The sequence below is a fragment of the Hevea brasiliensis genome, chromosome 16, assembly GCF_030052815.1.
Source record: "Hevea brasiliensis isolate MT/VB/25A 57/8 chromosome 16, ASM3005281v1, whole genome shotgun sequence".
Lineage (NCBI taxonomy): Eukaryota > Viridiplantae > Streptophyta > Magnoliopsida > Malpighiales > Euphorbiaceae > Hevea > Hevea brasiliensis.
In genome coordinates, this window is record NC_079508.1 from 4,947,446 (window position 1) to 4,968,372 (window position 20,927).

Consider the following 20,927-nt stretch of genomic DNA (forward strand, 5'->3'; position numbering starts at 1 on the left):
ATGCATCATGCCAGATTTGTTTTTATCTATTTGATTTCAATGATAAGCAACATATTAAAACTCTTTTAATATGTTTTTGGATCTGTATTTGCCATTTAAGATTTTACAATTAATCAGCTTAATTTTAGAACCCTAGATTAGATCAAGAACAAATACACTAACCTCTTGATGCACTGCAGTGTATTTGTGCCTTTCGGATGCATCTTCAGGAGACCAGATGTTGTCCCTCTAGCTTGTCCACACCAAGAACACCTATGGCGGCCCTTGAACAACTTCTAAAGCTTTTTCTATTAATTAGAAAATTAAGTTCTGCCTTTTAAGAGATTAAAGATGTAAACAGGACACTAGAAATGATTTCTAGTATTTTTAATTCAAGATATTGTTTGCTAATCTCTTCGAATAGATAAGAGATGAAGAAGAAGAGAGGGAGAGCTTCAAAGTGGCATCACAAAGGAGGAGTAGCTACTGGTTGTATTTTTTCTCTTCATAACAACACTTATATAGTTAGGTTAACACATTAAACCCTTGCCACATGTCACACTCTGATTGGTTCTAGGTTTAATTGACCCAATCACATTGTTCCAAGTGTCAAACCTATATTTAATCTTAATTTTAATCATCTTACATGATTAAAAAACATTTGGAAAGCTTATGTGTAGTGCCATGTGTCACCATCTCATGGTACCACATGTCACCCTGTGATGACCAAAATGCCCCTATGTCTTAATTTTGAGTTCTCAACCCAAAATAATTATTTCTCTTCTTCTAATCAATTTATATCAAATATAAATCAATTAATTAATCTTTATTAATTAATTTCTTATTAATTAAATTCATATTTAAACACTTTAAATATAAATTTAACTTATATTGTACATCCAGTAATCTAGATTTGGTCATGCTAGGGACTTTGCAATCTAATTGCAAACCAAACCTATTTAATTAATCAATTAAACTCTTTAATTAATTAATTAAATCATATTTAATTAGGTGATAACTTGTGTATGTGTGTGACTTACTAGGCTCATCACTAATTGGCAATAAGATATGATATCAACTCTTAATATCATCAGAACTCTTTCTTACCAGAAATGATTTCTCTAAATCATTTTATGCACCTCATAGATATGGTTAACACCTAGTATAGCATGTCATGGTCACCCAATTAGTAATAAGGTTTACTATAAATGAACCTATAATCATATGTTACCATGCACTAGAATCTCTCTGTTACAAAATCCCAACTCAAGCTGGAGTCATGGTTTATGTCAAACTCCATTTGCTATAAATATTATGTTCTCTTTTAATTCCAGTTCTTGATTAAAAAATTTTCTCATCAGAAACTCTTTTCTGATTAAATCTATCTGTCCTGGCCAGGAACTTGAAACATCAAGAACAATTAAATGAACATAGGATTTTATCTCTATTTACTTAGAGGAACAGATTCCATCTTGATCAACACCTACCTCCATATATAACTAGTAGGAGCCAACACATGCCTATTTACCCATACACAGTACAAGTATGAAAGCAGTATCAAACTCAAACCACCTATACACAAGATAACTGTGTTATCTCAGGTCTAAAGATTATATGCATTGATATGATTTATGACAATGCATTGACAAGAGTAAACTCCATGTGCATGTCATAAGTGTCACTGGTTCAGCCTACTTATCATGTATAAGTGCCTATCATGTTTGTTATATGGCATGAGACTCACCATTCCATCTTATTTATATCTAATATAAATAACTTGGGAACAAACATGAATACAATCTTTCTGGATAAGTCATGTCTTTATTATGAAGTATCCTCGATTGTGAACCTATTTATGATACTTTGTGCTACAAATACTGTCACTCATATTCTTAACAACTTAAGAATAGAATTTCTAACAAAATATCAATGGACCTTTTCTATTACACGTAAATATATTATGTAAACGGAAAAGTGGAAAGGCCTTTTATTAATAAAAACATGCACAAGATACGTACTAAGTGATATGCTCTAGGGCATACTACTAACACTGATGTCTTAAAGACGCATCCCAAAGGCACAAATATGCTGGAGTGCATCAAGAGGTTAGTGTATTTGTTCTTGATTTAATCTAGGGTTCTAAAATTAATCTGATTAATTCTAAAATCTTAAATGGCAAATACAAATCCAAAGACATATTAAAAGAGTTTTAATATGTTGTTTATCATTAAAATCAAATAAATAAAAATAAATCTTGCATGATGCATGTGACCCTAGGTGAAAATTTTTTGAATTCAATGGTATAAACTTGTGTTTTTCATGCTTCTGCTCCTTCAATTAGTATCAGAGCCACTTTATTTGCCATTTAAATTGTTGAATATATGATTTAATTGTGTGGAATAATCATGAGATGATAGATCCATTGCTGGTTGCAAGCAAGGTGGCGGCTTTGGTGAAGAACACCATCATTGGTGCACCATCTTTGGCTTTCATGGGTGGCGCAAGGTTTGGCTTTTTAATTTATAATTGTTGTATGATCTAAAAGCTCATCCTATGTCTAATTAAATTGTTTAATTAGATTTTTAATCACACAATTAATTTTGATTCAAATCTGAATTTTAAAAATTGTTTGAATGTGATTCAAATCTGAATTTTAAAAGTTGTTTGAATGTGATTCAAATCTGAATTTTTAAAGTTGTTTGAATAATATTCAAATCAAAATTTTTAAAAAAATTATTTGAATGTGATTCAAATCTAAATTTTTAAATTTATTTGAATCATATTCAAATCTGGATTTTTAAGTTGAATATGAGATATTCAATTTAATTTAAGTATGTATGTTTTATTTAATTGTTAAATAGTGATATGCATGATGGATGATCATGGACTATAAAAGACCAATGTGATTGGATTTATTTCTTTTATGTTTCTTTGGGATTGTAAATTAATTAATTAATTTTAATTTATTTTGGGCATGTATTATTAAGGTTGTAATAATTTTGGGTTGTAATTTCATTTATTTAAGTTCTTTGTAAATTCGCCTTAGTATGCCAATGATTACTATGTAATTGGATTGCAAAAAGATCAAGGAGGTCAAGAGCATTGGTGGGACCAGTGGGAGGAATTCAATATCAAGTGTTAATTATGTACTCCTTCAGCAACTCTTGTAATATGAATGAATGAAATGCACCTAGGAATGCCCTGATTCAATTCTTGGTGCCTCAGAATTGAATCCCTTAGAAAGTCCATGATCATGCCATATTTATTTATTGCCCATGAATGCATGAGATGTATGGGAATGTATGCAAATATATGATATATGCATGCTAATTGGATAATATGCAAAGTGAGACCTTAATAGTAATTAGGATGACTATAAAATCTTCCAAACAAATGATTAAGTTGGAAATGCTATAATTAAAGTAATTATAACATGGGCCCTCCATTGGGGCAATTATTTTAAGATATTTTAAATAGTTGCATAAGATGCAATTAATTTAAGAGATTTTCTTAAGAATAATTGTTAAGCATGAGATGTTGTAAATATGTAAATGGTTTGGTGGCCAATATTGGATGTACCTGAGAACATTAAAATTATTTGCATAATTACTGGCTCAATGGGATCAACTTAACTAATGCAAGATAAGTCAATAATGGATGTACCTGAGATTTTGAGCATTAGGGGCTAGGTAAAGGATTGAACCTCACATGAGATGTGATGGGCAAGGAGTTGCTCACTTATAGTTTATTGTAATTCCAATAATGGATGTACCTGAGGATGATCAATAGAATTATGAGAATTCAATCACCCAGTAGAAATCCATCTAACTAGGATTTCCGTTTTCTACTTTGGAAGTGTAGGATTCTCTAAGTTAGTGGGAGGACTAATTTGATTAAACGACCATAATCATTTTGGTTAATTACATGATACATTTAATAATTAATCTGGTTATTTTCTGCAGTTAATTTTCTTATAATAATGAGCACAGAACAACCACCACCATCCAATATCCTTGCAAGCATACTTGATCGCAATAGGTTAACAGGACCTAATATGTCTGATTGGCTAAGAAATTTGAAACTTGTCCTGAACCTTGAACATATAGGATATATTTTAGACTCAAATGTTCCTGGTCCCTTACCTCCAGAGGCCACCCAAGAGGAACATGAAACTTTGGACAAGTGAAAGGAGCATGATATGAGAGTTAAGTGTTACATGCTTGCTTCCATCAGTAATGAGTTACAAAAGCAGCATGAGAACATGCAGAGTGCGAGTGAGATCCTCCTTCACCTACAAGAGTTGTATGGTGAGCACAGTAGGAATGCTAGGTATGAGATATCTAGACAGCTATTCCGTATGAGGATGTCTGAGGGACAGAATGTTGGGGATCATGTCCACAAGATGATTTAGCTAATTGAGCAGCTGGAATATCTTGACTTCAACATGGATTTCCAACTACAGAAGGATTTGATCCTTCAGTCCTTTCCTAAGTCTTTTGGGAATTTTGTGATAAATTTCCATATGACTAAACAGGAATGCACCTTGGCTGGTTTACTCAACATGCTGGCTATTGCCCAAAAGAATATGCCGGGCAATAAAGGAAAATAGGTAGCTTTGATTGCATTTTCTTCTGCTGAAAAGTCCAACAAGAAGAAGGGCAATAAGAAAAAGAAACCTCAGATTCCTGGCCCTTCCAAGAAAATAGCTAAACAAAAAGAGAAAACTAAAGCTGATGGAGGTAAATGAAAGTGTTTCCACTGCCAGAAGGATGGGCACAGGAAAAGGAAATGCCCAGAGTATCTTACTTCTCTGAAGGACAAGAAGGATAAACCTTCGGAAGGTATGTCCATATCTTGTTATTTAGATTCTGATGATACTCATAGTTCATCTACAGCTTGGGTTTTAGATACTAGTGCTAGTTCTCATATTTCTTATGATATGCAGGAACTAGCAAATAGTAGCAGCTTGCGTTCTCGAGATGTTAGACTCCAGATTGGCGATGGCTCAACTGTTGAAGCTTTAGCCATAAGATCTAAATCTTTTTACATGTCTGGACATGTTTTGTGTTTGGATAATATTTTATGTGTATCTAATGCTTTTAATAACATCATTTCTATATCTAGTTTGACTAGAAATGGCTATGAATTTCAGTTCACAAATGATGTTTGTAATATTTATTTTGGAAATAAATATGTTGGTTCGGGTTATATGAATGATGGTCTTTATTATTTGGATAATAATGACAAACACAAAATGGATGCAAGTGATCTAAATGAATGCAATGCCATGGTGAGGATCAACTCAAGTTCAAAACATATTTGGTACTTAAGGTTATGTCATGTTATAAAAGATAGGATGCAAAACTGGAGAAAATGGGAATTCTATCCTCATTGGGCTTTGAGCCTACTCCAACTTGTGAATCTTGCCTTCAGGGCAAAATGACTAGATCACCCTTTGTTGGACAAAGGCTAGAGCTGAAAATATTTTGGAGCTAATACATAGTGATGTATGTGGTCCATTTAAGGAAATGGCTAAAGGCGGTTTTCATTACTTTATTACCTTTACTGATGATAAATCAAGGTTTGGGTATTTATATTTGATGAAATACAAACATGAATCCTTTAAAAAGTTTAAAAAATTTAAATCTGAAGTAGAAAATCAAATAGGAAAGAGTATTAAAGCTCTTCAATCAGATCGTGGAGGAGAATATTTGAGTACTAAATTTGATGAATACTTGAGAGAGCACGTCATTATTTCCCAACTAACTCCTCCAGGAACACCACAGCTGAATGGTGTATCTGAAAGGAGAAATCGTACCCTATTGGATATGGTACGTAGTATGATGAGCTATACTGATATGCCAATCTCCTTTTGGGGATTTGCATTAGAATCAACCTTGTATATTCTGAATAGGATTCCATCAAGTCTTAAGCATGTTAAGATTTGGGGTTGTCCAGCTTATATCAAAAAGTTGAACACTGATAAATTGAAAACCAGATCAGAAAAGGGTCGATTTGTTGGATATCCAAAAGATAGTTTTGGATATTATTTTTATTTGCCTACTTCACAAAAGGTTGTGGTAAGTATAGATGCCACATTTCTTGAACAACAGTTTGTTCAATAAGGAGGCAAAGGAAGGTAAATAGAGTTAGAATTGGAGAATTCTGACCAACCAACAGATCAGATGGATATAGATCCATCTAGTCAACCTACACCCATTGATGAAACAACTACAGCTGTTCCTCGTAGAACAACCAGGATATCTCACCCACCAGTGAGATACAGTTTCCTTCATGAAGAAGAATAAGAATTGTCTATTCATGAAGAAGTAGATCATGGAGATGATCCACTTACCTATGAAGAAGCTATATCAGATATAGACTCTTCAAGATTCCATGTATAAGAATCAAGTTTGGGATCTTGTTGACCCACCTGAAGGTATTGTACCTATAGGGAACAAATAGGTTTTCAAGAAGAAAATTGGTTCTGATGGAAAGGTAGAGACCTATAAGGCAAGGCTAGTAGTGAAAGGGTTTCGCCAAAGGCAAGGAATCGACTATGAGGAGACTTTCTCGCCTGTTGCCATGCTTAAATCAATTAGGATTCTATTAGCAATAGCTGCATACTATGATTATGAGATTTGACAGATGGATGTCAAAACAGCTTTTCACAATGGATACATTGAAGAAAACATTTTCATGAAACAACCTAGGGATTTTGAATCCCAAGATGTTTCCAAGGTATGCAAGCTAAAGCGATCCATTTATGGGTTGAAACAAGCTTCGAGGAGTTGGAGCATCCGTTTTGATGAAGCCATTATATCATTTGGTTTTATAAAAAATGAGGATGAGCCATGTGTATATAAGAAGGTTAGTGACAGTGCTATTACTTTCCTTGTCTTATATGTGGATGACATATTGTTGATGGGTAATGACACAAGTATGTTGACAACTGTAAAGGTATGGTTATCAAATACATTCTCCATGAAAGACTTAGGGGAGGCAAAGTATATTCTTGGGATTTGCATCTATAGAGATAGAGCAAAAAGAATAATTGGTTTATCCCAAAGTCTATACTTTGAAAAGGTGTTAAAGAGGTTTAAATGCTTGATTCCAAGAGAGGATTGTTACCAGTGAGACATGGTATCCATCTTTCTAAAGAGATGTCTCCAAAGACACCTGAAGAAAGAGATAAAATGGCTAGGATTCCATATGCTTCAGCTATTGGAAGTTTAATGTATGCAATGTTGTGTACTAGGCCGGATATCACATAGGCTGTTAGTTTGACTAGCAGGTATCAATCCAATCCAGGTTTGGAATACTGGATAGTTGTCAAGAATATCCTTTAGTACTTGAGAAGAACTAAGGATTTATTCTTGATCTATGGAGGTGGAGACTTGCAATTGGATGGTTATATTGATTCTGATTTCCAATCAGATATTGATGATAGAAAGTCTATCTCTAGGTTTGTGTTCATTTGTAATGGAAGTGTAGTTAGTTGGAAGAGTTCCAAACAGAGTACAACTGCAGATTCCACTACCGAGGCGGAGCATATTGCTGCATCAGATGCTGCAAAAGAAGTTGTTTGGATATAAGGAACCCCAGTCTCACTAGAAACCCAAACACATAGAAAGGTCATACCATATTATCAGAGAGATAGTTGGGCAAGGAAATATAGCCATGCAGAAAATAGCATTAGCTGAAAATCCAGCTGATCCAATCACTAAGCCTATGTCACATACTCAGTTAGACCGACATCTTGAGAAGATGGATTTAAGATATTATAATGAATGGCTCTAGTGCTAGTGGGAGGTTGTTAGTAGTATGCCCTAGAGCATATCATTTAGTATGTATCTTGTACATATTTTATTAATAAAAGGCATTTCCACTTTTTCGTTTACATAATATATTTATGTGTAATAGAAAAAGTCCATTGATATTTTATTAGAAATTCTATTCTTAAGTTGTTAAGAATATGAGTGATAGTATCTCTAGCACAAAGTATCATAAATAGGTTCACAATCGAGGATACTTCACAATAAGGACATGACTTATCCAGAAAGATTGTATTCATGTTTGTTCCCAAGTTATTTATATGAGATATAAATAAGATGGAATGGTGAGTCTCATGCCATATAACAAACATAATAGGCACTTATAAATGATAAGTAGGTCGAACCAGTGACACTTATGACAAGCACATGGAGTTTACTCTTGTCAATGTTTTGTCATAAATCATATCAGTGCATATAATCTTTAGACCTGAGATAGCACGGTTATCTTGTATATAGGTAGTTTGAGTTTGATACTGCTTTCATACTTGTACTGTGTATGGGTATATGGGCATGTGTTGGCTCCTACTAGTTATATATGGAGGTAGGTGTTGATCAAGATGGAATCTGTTCCTCTAAGTAAATAGAGATAAAATCCAATGTTCATTTAATTGTTCTTGATGTTTCAAGTTCCTGGCCAGGACAGATAGATTTATTCAGAAAAGAGTTTCTGATGAGAAAATCTTTTTAATCAAGAATTGGAATTAAAAGAGAACATAATATTCATAGCAAATGGAGTTTGACATAAACCATGACTCCAGCTTGAGTTGGGATTTTGTAACAGAGAGATTCTAGTGCATGGTAACATATGATTATAGGTTCATTTAAGGTAAACCTTATTACTAATTGGGTGGCCATGGCATGCTATGCTAGGTGTTAACCATGGTCTATGAGGTTCATAAAATAATTTAGAGAAATCATTTATGGTAAGAAATAGTTCTAATGATATTAAGAGTTGATTAGAAGAAGAAAAATAATTATTTTGGGTTGAGAACTCATAATTAAGACACAGGAGCATTTTGGTCATTTCACAGGGCGACATGTGGCACCATGAGATGGTGACAAATGGCACTACACATAAGCTTGCCAAATGTCTTTTAATCATGTAAGATGATTGAAATTAAGATTAAATATAGGTTTGACACTTGGCACAATGTGATTGGATCAATTAAACCTATATCCAATCAGAAGGTGATATGTGGCAAGGGTTTTAAGTGGTGACCTAGCTATATAAGTGTTGTTATGAAAAGAAAAAAATAATAATTAGTTGCTGCCTCTTTTGTGCCGCCACCCTTGTGGCTCCCATTCTCTCTTCTTCTTCATCTCTCATCAATTCCAAGAGATTAGCAAACAATCTCTTGAATTAAAAATACTAGAAATTGTTTCTGGTGTCCTGTTTACATCTTTAATCTCTTAAAAGGAAAAACTTGATTTTTTAATTCATAGAAAAAGCTTTAGAAGCTGTTAAAGGGCTGCCATAGGTGATCTTGGTGTGGACAAGCTAGAGCGACAACATCTGGTGTCCTAAAGACGCATCCCAAAGGCACAAATACGCTGCAGTGCATCAAGAGGTTAGTGTATTTATTCTTGATTTAATCTAGGGTTCTAAAATTAATCTGATTAATTCTAAAATCTTAAATGGCAAATATAGATCCAAAGGCATATTAAAAGAGTTTTAATATGTTGTTTATCATTGAAATCAAATAGATAAAAATAAATCTTGCATGATGCATGTGACCCTAGGTGAAAAATTTTTGAATTCAATGGTATAAACTTGTATTTTTCATGCTTTTGCTCCTTCAAAATGATGCTCCTTCAAAGTCTATAGAACCATTCTTAAATGTTATGCATGTTTTTTAGGACTTCTGGAATACACTAATATGTCATCAATAAAGATGATCATAAAGTGATCCAGATAAAATTTGAATACCCTATTCATGAGATCCAACAATATAGTTGGGGCATTGGTTAACTCAAACGACATCATAAGAAACTCATAATGCCCATACCTGATTCGCAAAGTAGTCTTTAGAACATCCATCTCCTTAATCCTCAGTTGATGATATTCGGACCTTAAGTCTATTTTAGAGAAATAACTAGCTTCTGCTAACTGATCAAACAGATCATCAATACAGGGCAAAGGGTACTTATTCTTTGTGGTCATTTTATTCAACTATCTGTAGTCTATGCACAACCTTAGGGATCCATCTTTCTTCTTCACAAATAGCACAGAAGCACCCTAAGCAGAGGTATTCAGTTTAATGAACCCCCTTATCCATTAAATCCTATGGTTGTTCCTTTAACTCTTTCAGCTCTGTAGGTGCCATCCTATAAGGAGGGATAGAAATGGGTCTAGTGCTAGGCATTATATCAATTTCAAAATCTATCTCCCTCTGAGGCGGCTACCTAGGTAACTCCTTTCGAAATACATTTGGAAATTCTCTTACCACAAGAGCTGACCCTAGTCCATGTTAGTAGTATGCCCTAGAGCATATCATTTAGTATGTATCTTGTACATATTTTATTAATAAATGGCATTTCCACTTTTCTGTTTATATAATATATTTATGTGTAATAGAAAAGGTCCATTGATATTTTGTTAGAAATATTATTCTTAAGTTGTTAAGAATATGAGTGACAATATTTCTAGCACAAAGTATCATAAATAGGTTCACAATCGAGGATACTTCATAATAAGGACATGACTTATCAAGAAAGATTGTATTCATGTTTGTTCCCAAGTTATTTATATGAGATATAAATAAGATGGAATGGTGAGTCTCATGCCATATAACAAACATGATAGGCACTTATAAATGATAAGTAGGTCGAACTAGGACACTTATGACAAGCACATGGAGTTTACTCTTGTCAATGTTTTGTCATAAATCATATCAAGTGCATATAATCTTTAGACCTGAGATAGCACAGCTTATCTTGTATATAGGTAGTTTGAGTTTGATAATGCTTTCATAATTGTTAGATGTATGGGTATATGGGCATGTGTTGGCTCCTACTAGTTATATATGGAGGTAGGTGTTGATCAAAATGGAATCTGTTCCTCTAAGTAAATAGAGATAAAATCCTATGTTCATTTAATTGTTCTTGATGTTTCAAGTTCCTGCCGGACAGATAGATTTATTCGTAAAAGAGTTTCGATGAGAAAATCTTTTAATCAAGAACTGGAATTAAAAGAGAACATAATATTCATAGCAAATGGAGTTTGACATAAACCATGACTCGGCTTGAGTTGGGATTTTGTAATAGAGAGATTCTAGTGCATGGTAACATATGATTATAGGTTCATTTAAGGTAAACCTTATTACTAATTGGGTGGCCATGGCATGCTATGCTAGGTGTTAACCATGGTCTATGAGGTTCATAAAATGAATTAGAGAAATCATTTATGGTAAGAAAGAGTTCTAATGATATTAAGAGTTGATATCATGTCTCATTGCCAATTAGTGATGAGCCTAGTAAGTCACACACATACACAAGTTATCACCTATTTAAATATGATTTAATTAATTAATTAAAGAGTTTAATTGATTAATTAAATAGGTTTGGTTTGCAATTAAATTGCAAAGTCCCTAGCATGACTTGAAACCAAATCTAGATTATTGGATGTATAATATAAGTTAAATTTATATTTAAAGTATTTAAATATGAATTTAATTGATGAGAAATTAATTAATAGAGATTAATTAATTAATTTATATTTGATATAAATTAATTAGAAGAAGAAAAATAATTATTTTGGGTTGAGAACTCAAAATTAAGACACAGGGGCATTTTGGTCATTTTGCAGTGTGACACGTGGCACCATGAGATGGTGACGCATGGCATAACACATAAGCTTGCCAAATGTTTTTTTTTAATCATGTAAGATGATTAAAATCAAGATTAAATATAGGTTTGACACTTGGCACAATATGATTGGGTCACTTAAACCTAGAGCTAATCAAAGGGTGACATGTGGCAAGGGTTTAATGTGTTAACCTAGCTATTTAAGTGTGGTTATGAAAAGAAAAATAACCAGCAGCCGCTTCTCTCATTTGTCACGCCACTTTGAGCCTCTCCAGCTATTTCTCTTCATCTCTCATCAATTCAAAGAGATTAGCCATCAATCTCTTGAATTAAGAACACTAGAAATTGTTTCTAGTGTCCTGTTTGCATCTTTAATCTCTTAAAAGGCAGAACTTGATTTTCTAATTAATAGAAAAAGCTTTAGAAGCTATTCAAGGGCTGCCATAGGTGTTCTTGGTGTGGACAAGCTAGAAGGACAACATCTGGTGTCCTGAAGACGAATCTCAAAGCGCAGATACATTGCGATTGCATCAAGAGGTTAGTGTAATCGTTCTTGATTTAATCTAGGGTTCTAAAATTAATCTGATTAATTTTAAAATCTTAAATGGTAAATATAGATCCAAAAACATATTAAAAGAGTTTTAATATGTTGTTTATCATTGAAATCAAATAGATAAAAAATAAATCTTGCATGATGCATGTGACCCTAGGTGAAAAGTTTTGAATTCAATGGTATAAACTTGTGTTTTTCACGCTTCCGTTCCTTCAATTGGTATCAGAGCCACTATATTTGCCATTTAGATTGTTGATTATATGATTTAATTGTTTGTTTGATCATGAGATCAAAAGTTCATTGCTGGTTGCAAAGCAAGTTGGCAGCATACTTGAAAAAACACCATCAATGGTGCGCATGGTTTGGCTTCCATGGGTGGTTTAAGGTTTGGCTTTTAATTCTGCAATTGTTGTATGATCTAAGGCCTATTCTTTGACTAATTAAAGTGTTTAATTAGTAGTTTTTATCACACAATTAAATTATGATTCAAATCAGAATTTTAAAAATTGTTTGAATGTGATTCAAATCTGAATTTTAAAAGTTGTTTGAATGTGATTCAAATCTGAATTTTTAAAGTTGTTTGAATCATATTTAAATCTGATTTTTTAAAATTGATTGAATAAAATTCAGATCTGATTTTTTAAAAAATGTTTGAATGTGATTCAAATCTGATTTTTTAAAAAATGTTTGAATGTGATTCAAATCTGATTTTTTAAAAAATGTTTGAATGTGATTCAAATCTGAATTTTTTAAGTTGTTTGAATGTGATTTAAATCTGAATTTTTAAATTTGTTTGAATGAGATTCAAATCTGAATTTTTAAATTTATTTGAATCATATTCAAATCTGGATTTTTAAGTTGAATATGAGATATTCAATTTAATTTAAGTATGTATGTTTTATTTAATTGTTAAATAGTGATATGCATGATGGATGATCATGGACTATAAAAGACCAATGTGATTGGATTTATTTCTTTTATGTTTCTTTGGGATTGTAAATTAATTAATTTATTTTAATTTTTTTTTTGGGCATGTATTATTAAGTTTGTAATATTGTAATTTCATTTATTTAAGTTCTTGTAAATTCGCCTTGGTATGCCAAAGATTACTATGTAATATTGGATTGCAAGAAGTTCAAGGAGGTCAAGAGCATTGGTGGGACCAGTGGGAGGAATTCAAGATCAAGTGTTGATTATGTACTCCTTCAACAACTCTTGTAAAATGAATGAATGAAATGCACCTAGGAATGCCCTGATTCAATTCTTGGTGGCTCAGAATTGAATCCCTTAGAAAGTCCATGATCATACCATATTTACTGCTTATCCATGAATGCATGAGATGTATGGGAATGTATGCAATTATATGATATATGCATGCTAAATGGATAATGTGCAAAGTGAGACCTTAATAGTAAATAGAATGGCCATAAAATCTTCCAAACAAATGATTAAGTTGGAAATGCTATAATTAAAGTAATTATAACATAGGCCCTCCATTGGGGCAATTATTTTAAGAAATTTTAAATAGTTGCATAAGATGCAATTTATTTAAGAGATTTTCTTAAGAATAATTGTTAAGCATGAGATGTTGTAAATATGTAAATGGTTTAGTGGCCAATATTGGATGTACCTGAGGACATTAAAATTATTTGCATAATTACTGGCTCAATGGGATCAACTTAACTAATGCAAGATAAGTCAATAATGGATGTACCTGAGATTTTGAGCATTAGGGGCTAGGTAAAGGATTGAACCTCACATGAGATGTGATGGGCAAAGAGTTGCTCACTTATAGTTTATTGTAATTCCAATAATGGATGTACCTGAGGATGATCAATAGAATTATAAGAATTCAATCACCCACTAGAAATCCATCCAACTAGGATTTCCATTTTCTACTTTGGAAGTGTAGGATTCGCTAAGTTAGTGGGAGGACCAATTTGATTAAAAGACCATAATCATTTTGGTTAATTACATGGTACATTTACTAATTAATCTGGTTATTTTCTGCAGTTAATTTTCTAATAATAATGAGCACAGAACAACCACCACCATCAAATATCCTTGCAAGCATACTTGATCACAATAGGTTGACAGACCAAATCATCGATTGGCTAAGAAATTTGAAATTTGTCCTGAACCTTGAACATATAGGATATGTTCTAGATTCAAATGTTCCTGGTCCCTTACCTCCAGAGGCCACACAAGAGGAACATGAAACTTTGGACAAGTGGAAGGAGCATGATATGAGAGCTAAGTGTTACATGCTTGCTTCCATGAGTAATGAGTTACAGAAGCAACATGAGAACATGCAGAGTGCTAGTGAGATCCTCCTTCACCTACAAGAGTTGTATGGTGAGCACAAAGAGAATGCTAGGTATGAGATATCTAGAGACATATTCCGTATGAGGATGTCCGAGGGATGTAATGTTGGGGATCATGTCCACAAAATGATTCGGCTGATTGAGCAGTTGGAACATCTTGACTTCAACATGGATTTCCAACTACAAACGGATTTGATCCTTCAGTCCCTTCCTGAGTCTTTTGGGAATTTTGTGACAAATTTCTATATGACTAGACAGGAATGCACCTTAGCTGGTTTACTCAACATGCTGGTTATTGCCCAAAAGAATATGCCAGGCAATAAAGGAAAAGAGGTAGCTTTGGTTGCATCTTCTTCTACTGGAAAGTCCAACAAGAAGAAGGGTAATAAGAAAAAGAAACCTCAGATTCCTGATCCTTCTAAGAAAATAGCTAAACAGAAAAGGAAGACTAAAGCTGATGAAGGCAAAGGAAAGTGTTTCCACTGCTAACAGGAAAGTGTTTCCATTGCCAATAAGAAAGTGTTTCCATTACCAGTAAGAAAGTGTTTCCACTGGCCAGAGTATAGCAATCTAAATGAAAGCAATGCCGTGGTGAAAAACAACTCAAGTTCAAAATATATTTGGCACTTAAGGTTATGTCATGTTGCAGAAGATAGGATTACAAAATTGGAGAAAATGGGGATTCTATCCTTATTGGACTCTGAGCCTACTCCAACTTGTGAATCTTGCCTTCAGGGCAAAATGACTAGATCACCCTTTGTTGGACAGGGGCTAAGAGCTGAAAATATTTTGGAGCTAATACATAGTGATGTATGTGGTCCATTTAAAGAAATGGCTAGAGGGGGCTTTCATTATTTTATTACCTTTACTGATGATAAATCAAGGTTTGGGTATTTGTATTTGATGAAATACAAACATGAATCTTTTGAAAAGTTCAAAGAATTTAAATCTGAAGTAGAAAATCAAACAGGAAAGAATATTAAAACTCTTTGATCAGATCGTGGAGGTGAATATTTGAGTACTGAATTTGATGAATACTTAAGAGAGCATGGCATTGTTTCTCAGCTGACTCCTCCAGGAATGCCACAGCTGAATGGTGTATCTGAAAGGAGAAATCGTACCCTATTGGATATGATACGTAGTATGATGAGCTATACTGATATGCCAATCTCCTTTTGGGGATTTGCATTAGAATCAGCTTTGTATATTCTGAATAGGATTCCATCAAAATCAGTTTCTTCCACACCTTATGAGATATGGCATGGAAGAAAACCAAGTCTTAAGCATGTTAAGATTTGGGGTTGTCCAGCTTATATCAAAAAGCTGAACACTGATAAATTGGAGACCAGATCAGAAAAGGGTCGATTTGTTGGATATCCAAAAGATAGTTTTGGATATTATTTTATTTGCCTACTTCACAAAAGTTGTGATATGTAGAGATGCCACATTTCTTGAACAACAATTTGTTCAAGAAGGAGGCAAAGGAAGGCAAATAGAGTTAGAATTGGAGAATTCTGACCAACCAACATATCAGATGGATATAGATCCATCTAGTCAACCTATACCCGTTGATGAAACATCTACAGCTGTTCCTCGTAGAACAACCAGGGTATCTCACCCACCAGTGAGATATGGTTTTCTTCATGAAGAAGAACAAGAGTTGTCTGCTCATGAAGAAGTAGATCATGGAGATGATCCACTTACCTATGAAGAAGCTATATCAGATATAGACTCTTCAAAATGGATTGATGCTATGAAATCCGAGATTGATTCCATGTATAAGAATCAAGTTTGGGATCTTGTTGACCCACCTGAAGGTATTGTACCTATAGGGAACAAATGGGTTTTCAAGAAGAAAATTGGTTCTGATGGAAAGGTAGAGACCTATAAGGCAAGGCTAGTAGCGAAAGGGTTTCGCCAAAGGCAAGGAATCAACTATGAGGAGACTTTCTCGCCTGTTGCCATGCTTAAATCAATTAGAATTTTATTAGCAATAGCTGCGTACTATGATTATGAGATTTGGCAGATGGATGTCAAAACAGCTTTTCTCAATGGATACATTGAAGAAAACATTTTCATGGAACAACCTAGGGGATTTGAATCCCAAGATGGTTCCAAGGTATGCAAGCTAAAGCGATCCATTTATGGGTTGAAACAAGCTTCGAGGAGTTGGAACATCCGTTTTGATGAAGCCATTAAATCCTTTGGTTTTATCAAAAAAAATGAGGATGAGCCATGTGTGTATAAGAAGGTTAGTGACAGTGCTATCACTTTCCTTGTCTTATATGTGAATGAAATACTATTGATGGGTAATGACACAGGTATGTTGACGACTATAAAGGTATGGTTGTCAAATACATTCTCCATGAAAGACTTAGGGGAGGCAACCTATATTCTTGGGATTCGCATCTATAGAGATAGAGCGAAACGAATAATTGGTTTATCCCAAAGTCTATACTTGGAAAAGGTGTTAAAGAGGTTTAACATGCTTGATTCCAAGAGAGGATTGTTACCAGTGAGACATGGTATCCACCTTTCTAAAGAGATGTCTCCAAAGAAATCTGAAGAAAGAGATAAGATGGCCAGAATTCCATATGCTTCGGCTATTGGAAGTTTAATGTATGCAATGTTGTGTACTAGGCCGGATATCACATATGCTGTTAGTTTGACTAGCAGGTATCAATCCAATCCAGGTTTGGAACACTGGATAGCTGTCAAGAATATTCTTAAGTACTTGAGAAGAACTAAGGATTTATTCTTGATTTATGGAGGTGGAGACTTGCAATTGGATGGTTATACTGATTCTGATTTCCAATCAGATATCGATGATAGAAAGTCTACCTCTGGATATGTGTTCATTTGTAATGGAGTGCGATCGGTTGGAAGAGTTCCAAGCGAGCACGATTGCAGATTCCACTACGAGGCTGAGTATATTCTTTGCATCGGATCTTTGCAAAGGAAGCTGTTTGGATTAAAAAGTTCGTGACAGAACTTACAGTAGTTCCTTCCATTGAGTCAGCAGTTCCATTACACTGTGACAACAATGGAGTAGTCATACAGGCTAAGGAACTAAGGTCTCACCCAAAATCCAAACACATAGAAAGGCACTACTACATTATCAGAGATATAGTTGGGCAAGGCGATTTAGCCATGCAGAAAATAGCATCAGCTGAAAATCCAGCTGATCCATTCACTAAGCCTATGTCACAGACTCAGTTAGACCGACATTTTGAGAAGATAGGTCTAAGATATTGTAATGAATGGCTCTAGTGCTAGTGGGAGATTGTTAGTAGTATGCCCTAGAGCATATCATTTAGTATGTATCTTGTACATATTTTATTAATAAATGGCATTTCCACTTTTTCGTTTACATAATATATTTATGTGTAATAGAAAAAGTCCATTGATATTTTATTAGAAATTCTATTCTTAAGTTGTTAAGAATATGAGTGATAGTATCTCTAGCACAAAGTATCATAAATAGGTTCACAATCGAGGATACTTCACAATAAGGACATGACTTATCCAGAAAGATTGTATTCATGTTTGTTCCCAAGTTATTTATATGAGATATAAATAAGATGGAATGGTGAGTCTCATGCCATATAACAAACATAATAGGCACTTATAAATGATAAGTAGGCCGAACCAGTGACACTTATGACAAGCACATGGAGTTTACTCTTGTCAATGTTTTGTCATAAATCATATCAGTGCATATAATCTTTAGACCTGAGATAGCACAGTTATCTTGCATATAGGTAGTTTGAGTTTGATACTGCTTTCATACTTGTACTGTGTATGGGTATATGGGCATGTGTTGGCTCCTACTAGTTATATATGGAGGTAGGTGTTGATCAAGATGGAATCTGTTCCTCTAAGTAAATAGAGATAAAATCCTATGTTCATTTAATTGTTCTTGATGTTTCAAGTTCTGGCAGACAGATAGATTTATTCAGAAAAGAGTTTCTGATGAGAAAATCTTTTTAATCAAGAACTGGAATTAAAAGAGAACATAATATTCATAGCAAATGGAGTTTGACATAAACCATGACTCCAGCTTGAGTTGGGATTTTGTAACGGAGAGATTCTAGTGCATGGTAACATATGATTATAGGTTCATTTAAGGTAAACCTTATTACTAATTGGGTGGCCATGGCATGCTATGCTAGGTATTAACCATGGTCTATGAGGTTCATAAAATGATTTAGAGAAATCATTTATGGTAAGAAAGAGTTCTAATGATATTAAGAGTTGATATCATGTCTCATTGCCAATTAGTGATGAGCCTAGTAAGTCATACACATACACAAGTTATCACCTATTTAAATATGATTTAATTAATTAATTAAAGAGTTTAATTGATTAATTAAATAGGTTTGGTTTGCAATTAAATTGCGAAGTCCCTAGCATGACTTGAAACCAAATCTAGATTATTGGATGTATAATATAAGTTAAATTTATATTTAAAGTGTTTAAATATGAATTTAATTGATGAGAAATTAATTAATAGAGATTAATTAATTAATTTATATTTGATATAAATTAATTAGAAGAAGAAAAATAATTATTTTGGGTTGAGAACTCAAAATTAAGACATAGGGGCATTTTGGTCATTTTGCAGTGTGACACGTGGCACCATGAGATGGTGACGCATGGCATAACACGTAAGCTTGCCAAATGTTTTTTTTTTAATCATGTAAGATGATTAAAATCAAGATTAAATATAGGTTTGACACTTGGCACAATTTGATTGGGTCACTTAAACCTAGAGCTAATCAAAGGGTGACATGTGGCAAGGGTTTAATGTGTTAACCTAGCTATTTAAGTGTGGTTATGAAAAGAAAAATAACCAGCAGCCTCTCCTCTCATTTGTCACGCCACTTTGAGCCTCTCCAGCTATTTCTCTTCATCTCTCATCAATTCAAAGAGATTAGCCATCAATCTCTTGAATTAAGAACACTAGAAATTGTTTCTAGTGTCCTGTTTACATCTTTAATCTCTTAAAAGCGTAACTTGATTTTCTAATTAATAGAAAAAGCTTTAGAAGCTATTCAAGGGCTGCCATAGGTGTTCTTGGTGTGGACAAGCTAGAGGGACAACATCCGTGTCCGAAGACGAATCTCAAAGCGCGAACACGCTGTAGTGCATCAAGAGGTTAGTGTAATCGTTCTTGATTTAATCTAGGGTTCTAAAATTAATCTGATTAATTTTAAAATCTTAAATGGCAAATACAGATCCAAAAACATATTAAAAGAGTTTTAATATGTTGTTTATCATTGAAATCAAATAGATAAAAAATAAATCTTGCATGATGCATGTGACCCTAGTTGAAAATTTTTGAATTCAATAGTATAAACTTGTGTTTTTCACGCTTTCGTTCCTTCAGTCCACCTCTGTTTTCTACAACTTCTTTAATATGTGTTATAAACCGTCTACACCTTTTTTGGAGCATCTTTCTGGCTTGCAAGGCTAAGATCATACCCTTTACAGGTGTTACCTGATCTCCTTGGAACATTGCAACTAACCCATCCTATCATTTAAACTCTACTATCTTACTTCTATAGTCCAGAGTAGCATAGTTGGCTGAGAGCCAATCCATTCCTAGAATGACATTAAAATCTATAAATTCTAGAACTAGTAGGTTAACTTAAAAACACTTCTCCTCAATCATCACTGGACAAGCATAATAGATCATTCCTATTACCGAAAGGTCACACTTGGGTTCACTAACAAGTAACGGACATTCTAAACTTGAGACTACCAATCCTAATCTTAGGATTGTATCAAGGTTAACAAAAGAGTGTAATGCACCAGGATCAATCAAAGCATGCACATTGAAACTCCCTATGCAAAGGTTACCTAACACCACAGTGTTGGAGGTATTGGCTTCCTATTGTGTAATGGTAAAGTTCGAGTCGGTGCTGTTGAATCTGTCCTTGTGAACCTACTATGGAGGATGAAGAACCTCATCCTCTAACCTATCTCCTTCCTAATGAGGGACCCATATAAGTCTGTCTCACTACTGATTAGGCCACACTGACTGACTCAACTTATTAGGAAGTGACCCTCTCCATATTGGAACATTCCCTTGACAAAAGCACTGAGAGGTTCCGAACCTTCATGATCCTTGATGAGGTTTCCCACATCTAACACAACTAGAAGTATTCGAACCTAAATTAGATCCACTTCTCATCCCAAAACCTAACTTGATTCTGCTCCAGAACTTATTCTTCTTTTGTTTCTTGCTAAACTCCCCTCCCTTTTGCTTTTTAGACTTGGACGAGGAAACAGTCTTGGTCATGTGATTGAACCTCCCAGTATCTGTAGCTTTTGGAATGGCAGACTATTCAGCTTTAGAACTTTTTAATTCTAGACTCCCTTCAATGATAGCCCTAGCTTTCATTTTCCTTGTAGCATTTATTATCGAAT